We start from the raw sequence: 8,191 nt of genomic DNA on the forward strand, positions 1-8,191 counted from the left end.
CACAAGGTATGAAGCACTTATTTGAGGAAGAGATGAATGGCATTTGAGCCATCCTTTGACTGTTTAAGACGAAGCATGCTTCTGATGAAGCTGTAGAAATTCATAGTTATTCCAAATGCATTCTGTACCAGCTGCAACTGTTTAAGTAATGCACTATTTATTGAGGAGGTATGGTATGAATAGGGATAAAAGCAGGAAGAACTGATAAGTGTTTTGATTTAAAATCTTTCTGCTTAACTCTTTATTACATTCACACAGGATTTTTGAAAAAATACTGTCCTTAAGCAAATGATCTTTGACTAAAGATCTGCCTGAAAATATGACAGTCTCTTGCCTAGTGTTACATGTAGGATTAGATCCTGCATTATTGAAATTAATGAGAGTTTCTGCTTTGACCTTGTTTACGAGGAGCAGGACCTTGGACACCAATGGGCAGCTGGACACATTGAAAGATAGAAAGTTACCTGATGTGGGGTTTTTTGTGATCGAGTATAGAGATAAGAACTCTAGCACTATTTACATTTTCAGCGCTATTTAAGTGCTGAATTCCTAATGTGCGTTGACATTGCACAGTTTTAAGGGCAATATTATGTGCAACCAGAAATAAATGTGTGTCGTCATTCCTTTGAACAATTTAATATTTTAGGCATGGTATGTTGGTTGTGGCTTACAGACAGAACAGATGTGCAGTTTACCTTGTGGGAAGAGGAATCAGCTGCAGTAATTTAGGCTTTTCTCCTGGTATTTCCCTATTATCCAATAATCTCTTTGATGAGGATCAGTCCCCAATTTTCTGTTCTCCCCTCTAAGTCTGGCACCTGCCCTAAATCTTTATTTATTTGGAGGAACAGCCCCCCCCCAAATGCCTTTCATGTGTAGCACTGCTGTTTCTATTTACTGTCTGATCAACCTTTTTAGAGGCTGTACTCTTTGCCTCAAAGGTTATTGTTGCTGGGGAAAAAAAGCTAAGTCCTAGATATGCCCTCTGTTCTTAACCAATATCTGTCCCTGAACCACAAGTTCTTGAAATGGGTCCGTGTTAGCTATTACGATGGGTTTACTATGGTTCAGGCATTCAAGATCCAAAATTTTGTCTTTGCAATATTAGTAGAGGTGTGCTGTTGCTCCTTTCCTTGCTGCTTATATATGGCATATAAGGAAGTTCCCTTGTTGAAAGGGAATGCTTTGCAGATCTTTTGCAATTAATATATTGCCTTTTGCTTCTCCTGTGTTGAGGATTTAGTCCAAAGCCTCATTTCAGTTGTGCAGAACATGTGAAAGTTATGTCCCATGATCAAGCCTACATGCAGGATACCTTGGTTTTCTCAATTAGGGACGTGTTTCTCAGGGTTTTCTCTTTGCTGGTTGTTCAACATGCAAACACTGTGCAAAAGAAGTTTTCTTCTCAAATGAGTTAAGAAGGCTTTTGTCTTTTCATTTTCTCCTGAGCATACCACCAGAGCCAAGATTTCTTGTGCCATTTGGGTAAGTATATAGGCTAATCATATGGGTGAGAGGTGTTCATAGTAGCACCAGGGATGTCATATACCCTAGTGATTTACTCTGTAAAGTCTATGGGGAAAATACTGGAAGTTCACACAGTGCTTGTCTCCTACAGCATCAATCTGTTATGCAGCTGTATCAGCTTTGGCAACAGAGCGCAGTAGGACAGTATCCACATTGGCTCATTCGCTATTGCTTCCTGAATGTTTCTGACCTGGTGGCTCTGCTTCTTGCATCTTTTAGATTATTAAGGCTACACTGGCTACCATCAGCACTATACCCATTGTCCTGCCTGCATGGTTCTGCTTCCTGAAATCTCCTCCCTGATGCTTAAAATCTCCTCAGCTAACCCTGGCAGCAGGAGTGTCATTTGTTTGCTACTCAGGGATCTAAACCATTCTGATGGAAGGAATGGTGAGAAAAAAATATTTTTGTCTGATCATTAAAAGAAGAGCTTATGCCAGGGAGTCTAAACTATCAATGTCGTACTCCAAGGGTATCTGCTTCTTGAATCAGCTTAGGTGGATCAACCTCCTTTCTCATCAGTCTAAGTGGGCTTGCTTATTTCTCAACATAATTGCAGTGCTGGCTGCTGAACTATTTGGCTTTGTTTTCTAGACACAGATTCAAACCGCTCGACAGGTTTTTTCTCTGTGTTCTTGTGTCCTAATACTTTCTTTTCCCTTTTTAATCGAGGCCAGATGGCCTCTCACACGTCACATCAGTCCAGACTGTTCTTGATGTGGCAGACATAAGTTCCCATTCTATTGCATTACCTATTCAACAGTGGCGATTTTCATAGCTACAGAGCACTGGCCCCTTTAGCACATGCAATAGTCTCTGAAAATTTGCTGTCTACTCATTCCTTTATTTTCATTTCCAGAATTAAACTCCACTCCACTGTCTTAAGAATTCTTACACCAGTTCTGTTTGCTAGGCATCTTCTGTTGCAAAGGGAACAATGTTTTACTAATTACTAATATTAGATGATCTGTGCCTCCACAGTCTTTGAAGATTGTAAGCCTTGGCAATGCATTATTCATTTTAGGTCTCTGATTTATGTTTCTTCCCAGCCAGGGAACATGCAATAGATACAGGATCCCATTTTCTACATTCTGTACTCAGTTTTTGGGTGGAGTATCTTGCTACTGAAGGAGATTATTGAAATAACTGGTGAGCTAGGCATTCTTGCTTGGACATGTCTAGCAATCCAAGTACTCAAGAGAGGAAATCAACCAGTATTTCAGAATGAATAAACTGTCTTTTATCAGAGTTAATTAATTACTGAAAGGGATGGATGGTAGTGCCTAATGATAATATTTTACATGACTGCGTTACTATTAACCCTTAGAAAACACTTAGTTCTTCAGGGCACACGATGTTCTTGTCTTTTAAACATAATGGAATATCCGTAAAATGTCTCTGGTCTAGGCAGTGCTAAAACACGCACGTAAGTTCCCCGTCTAAGCCTCCACAACTTTGCTGCACGGCCACTGATTGCATTTTAATTTCACCATAATCTCAGGCTTTATGCAAACTTTAAAGTAGCTAGTTTTGATATTTTCTGGAGATCTAAACATTGTAAGGGTATTTTTTCCAGGCAATCCTTGTTTATGGAACGCTGCAACTATGGTCTTGATCCAGAGTATTTAGCTGGGATTTAGTAAGGTGTCAGTATGAATTACAGAAGAAGCTTCTATACAAAGCTTTCCTGGAAGTGTAATCCTCAGAAGAATTAACGATTCCAGACTGCTTTGCTGCATAAATTTTAATATGTGTGTCTTGTAAACAAAAAAGACAATAATTGCATGTTTGGGTGTCTTATGTTTTTCTTTTACTGAATTACAGAATAGCAGTATTTCTTCATTACTAGACAAGTCTATGAGTTGTAGTGATACACAATTAATCTATTCCAGAATATTTATCCGACCATTGTCTTTTAAAGATGAACATTGCTCCAAGAGGGGGACATTGTATATAATGAAAGGTGATTTTTTAATGACTGGTTGGGAACGTGGAATTCTAAGAGGCAATAAAGCTTTCAGGACATATTGATACTCAGTTTAAAACTGTGGAATGAAAATCAGAATGATTAATTTTAAGAATTAGTCTATGATCATGAGCAGATGGAGCTGGAAATATCAGATTTCTAACAGGTAAGTATCTTCATGTTGGAAAAATACATCAGTATTCACCTCAGTATTTTATGGAAAAAAGTTTTAGCTTTTCTTTATACAGTCAAAGCTTTCTAAATACTTTTCTGTATATCATTTCTACTCTTTAGATTTTTGGTATAAAAGTAATCAAAAATTTATTGATACAGTTTTGTTTTCAGTCTGCTTTTCCCTAGGGAAAAAAAAAGTTTTATTTGCTATGTAGCTTCAATTAAAATTTGGCTAAAAGGTTTTTTTTCATTGGAAATGTTAGTCCAGTTCCATTCCATCTGCAGGCTAACATCCATGCTTTGGGATAAATAGCAATGAGCCTTCTCACAGTTTCTCAGAAGCTCTTTAAATAAGCAGTAATTGAGTATGATAGGCAGCAACACCATTACAACCTGTTGATATCAGAAGTTCTTTCTTTTTTTTTTAAGAGGCATTCAGTCTCTATTTTGTGGATCAATAACTCTTCTCCAGATAACGTTTAACAATCACTAAAATATATGTCTATTAATGTCATAGTATGAAATTCTATGAGAAAGAGCTATAGGAAGTGACATTAGGATTTGCACAGTGTGTTGGTAAGTGAGTAGCTAATAGTGCTAGGATTCTGTCTCCGGTATTGCAGACTGGAAGAAAGCCCATAGCTTAGGAGATATCATCTGTGTCAGTGAAGAGGTAGACCTTGAGCTACAACTGGGATATATCATGGGGCTGTCAAAGGGAAAGGGAAGAAAGTTCTGTTTAAGTTCTCTGATAGTAAAAGAGTGCTCTGAGTTGGTCTAAGTCCCAGGTATGCTGACTGCCAATGGCCCCAGTGGGCTGATCCAACAGCCACTGGAAAATCTCGTTTTGTGCCTTTTGGTTGTGCCCAGTGCCTCATTAGTGGTGGATAAATGAGATAGAGGGCACTATGCTGGGGTTGCACCACAGCAAAAAAACTTCTCACTGCATTTTTCTTAGAGAACTGCAGGTGTCACTAAAAATCATGAAGACAATTCCATTCTCTGGAAGCCAGGACACTGGGGCAATCTGGGGACGTTGTGAAAAAGATGAATCCTTTTCCAGTTGCAAAGTGTCATAAGCCACCGTAATAGAAAACAGGGTATTTTTTTTTTGGTGTTAGATCTGTCTCAGTGCTTTATGCATGTATGTCCTGAAAAAGTGCTAATTGTGGCTATAATTGGAGTTAGTAAGTTTTCCAAGTAGTCATTATGGTAAGAACAGTCTAAGAGGTTCAATTTCCATCTGTTACCAGATCCATGGCTTGAATAGCAAACTGATTTTTTTTTTTTTTTACTTAAAATTGGCTTTGTTTCTTGTATTACACTTGTTTGTCACTGTGATCAGTATGTGGAAGATAAATACATGTCGCTGTAATTTTTTTTTTTAAATTATTTGTAAATGCTTCTTCCTGAATAGTTGTAGGACTTCTGATGGTCACCATTTCTGGTTCTTTCTCTAGATTCTCTAGTGATGAACATTGCTTATTTAAGTGTTTTCTTTCCATAACTCCTTCAGCTTGGCTTTGCTTGTTATTTAGTGGCTCCTGCTTTCTTAGGCATCTGATAGGACATAAGGATATATCTATTTAGTGAAAAGATGCAGAAAATATCTTGATAAGCATGTTTTAATTGATATGATACCGAACACTGTGGAGAATGTAAGACAGTCTTGCAATAGTTCTCCATTCGCTCTGCATCTTTTAATTTTCTACCTTTCAATTTTGGCATGAAGTAATGTGTTAAGTTTGATCCTTGCCTTGGAGACAAAAAGTCTGGGAATATTTGCAGTCAATGATCTGTCACGGTGTCAAACAGTGTATCAAGAATTTAATAAGACAATTACCTATGGACCTTATTTTTTCTAAAACAATGGAAAATGATTACTGCTAGCTCTAACACTTTTAACAACCAACAATCATCTTCCCAGCTTTCCACCAGAAAGGGATATCAAAGAAATCATTAAATTCCTACTTATGAGGAAAAAAGCAGGCAGAAAATAGAGAAAGAGATGCACAAACAGACAGATAGCAGCAGGTTGAATCTGAAAGGTCAGTTTGTCTCTCCTGCTATACAATGTAGTACAGTCTTGTTGGGCTAGGGACTGCTGACTTCTGCCTCTGAATGGCCCTTAAATGGTGGATTATTTTAGAAAAGCTGTCTTTCCAGCATCAAGCCACTGCTGGTTGCCTCCACTTCCGATTTCAGAACAAGTATAATTTGCAGTGATGTGACTGCCATATCCACTTCCAGAGTTGGAGGAAACACTGATAATTTACACATATGCAGAAGCAGTGTGAGGGCTAACTTTGAAACTGATTTGAGGAAGATGTGTGATGGCCATAGTAGGAAGTGCAATTACTTTTGTTAAAAATCTGTGGCAAATATGAATTAACATCTCATGAAATGTGTTAAAAAGTGTTTTGCAGGTTTTATTACTTTGCTGTTTTATATCCTGCTGTTGGCACAACAGGTGCAAGGGGTTAATTCCAGAAATATTTCATATCTCTGCCTTGCTGACTCTTTTTCATCCATCAGTGGTCTCTGGTAGTCTCTTCTCGAATAGTCTATCCTAGGTAGTCCAGTAATGCATTTGAAAGATTAATCCCATAGTTCAGTTCAGCTTCCACAGGAAACAGCATTGATAACAAAAAGTGCACTTTTCCAATTGAATTTCCGTTTTTCCAAAGTTCTCTGTACCTTGTTCAAACATCCTCAGCACATGTCTGAAGGACTAATACTTACTAATTTTAATTTTTTTTTTCAAAAATACTTCAATTTTCTCCATAATTTGTGTTGTTTCAAAGCAATAAATAAAGTATCATGCACATCTGTCTGTCTGTTTCTACCAGAAAAAGCTCTACCCAGAGAGCTTTTTTCAGTTCGTATTTATTGGCTGAAAATCAAACACCTTCTTGTTTACTTTAGCAGGCTGTTGAAGGTTATGACTGAGCCCCTCCATTTTCTTTCTTTGTTGCATTTACAGTAGTGATCAGAAACATGAGGCTTCCTTTATGTGTTTCTTTGCTGAGAATTCCTACCAAACAACACTGCAGACATAACCGTTCTTGGCACTTACTGCCAAAATTTCATTAGCTGATGCCTGTGTCTTATTAACACTTATTCATTTCAGTCTTCTCTTAAAATAGGATCATATTGTGCCTTAAACCACATTTTCATTACCTGTCTTTGACACCTTTCTCTTTCAGCTAAACATCTTTCGAAGATGAGTTGAACACAATATTCAAAGATTCATTGCATCATCATAGCCTTTACACAGTTTATATTGTTTTTCAGCTTTTTTCTCTGCTGTACTGGATTCTCAGTTCAATGACCTTCTGGGTAAGTTGTGAGACTCATTTGTTTTCTAAAAGACATCAGTGGGTTTTGCATCACACTTACTTTAACTACAACTTAATTTATATTTCTTAGATTCAATATTTGGGTTTTGGATTTTGCACTGTCATAATAATGAAACTGGACTGTGAGGGCTTTCTATATCTAGTTCATTTCACTATTTGGTTCTTTCAGATAATCACACTGTTGGGTTTCTAGCACAGCAAAAGAATGATCAGATTTCATATAGATAGGTTTGATGAAAATATTATGACATGAGAAATATTATATATCATAGTTTAAAAATCTTTTAAAAATTAAGTAAAAATATCCAATAAAACACAGATATGTTCCTTGTACATGAATGTTTTTAATTGGTTGACAACTACATTTTGTTGTGTTCATGTAATAGTGTTTGCAAGTACTAGGTTGTTTCAGAATTCGCTGTGCTGCTTGGAATATTGGAAAACGTTATGTATGTGCTCATATTCATATGTATAATATGCATAAGTACTTGTTACATTATCATGTTATTTGAGAAATAGCTATGAATATAATATCTATAAATAATTGAGACAAATTAAGACTTTATAATTACCTCTCCGGATAAAATGTACCACTGTATGTAGAAATAACCACCTAGAGTTACCTTTTACAAACCTGAATGGGTGGTGAGAGGACTTTTATTGCACGTGCATCAAAACTTCTGCTGGCAACTCCCCCCATCCCCATCCAGCACCACAAGAATGGCTTGTTGCCTTAAGGAAATACAAAGGAACAAGCGAAGGGGAAAGTCACTAAATACCACAATGAGAAAACCTACAAAATTGAAAAAGATGAAAAATAAAATATTCACAATTTCATAATAAACTGAAAATCAGATGGAAGTCAAACCAAAGAAAGTAATAAGACAGAAATGAAAACATACGGAATAAAGTACGCGTGTACACTAAGATATATTCAAAAGCAGAAATAACGTAATTTGTGATCAAAACTTCTAGATTTCTGCCACAGACTTGTATCTCTCTGAGATTTTGGCCATCTTCCTATGAGAAGGCTTTTAGAAAGCGTGGAATTCTCACAGATGAAAAGAGACTTTAATGTTGGCACACAGATGCTCCATTGGCTTCTTAAGTTGTTGATCTAGAAACATTTCTTATTCCAGTAAAAGAATATATGGTAGAGCTGCAG

The sequence above is a fragment of the Calonectris borealis genome, chromosome 5, assembly GCF_964195595.1.
Source record: "Calonectris borealis chromosome 5, bCalBor7.hap1.2, whole genome shotgun sequence".
Taxonomy (NCBI): domain Eukaryota; kingdom Metazoa; phylum Chordata; class Aves; order Procellariiformes; family Procellariidae; genus Calonectris; species Calonectris borealis.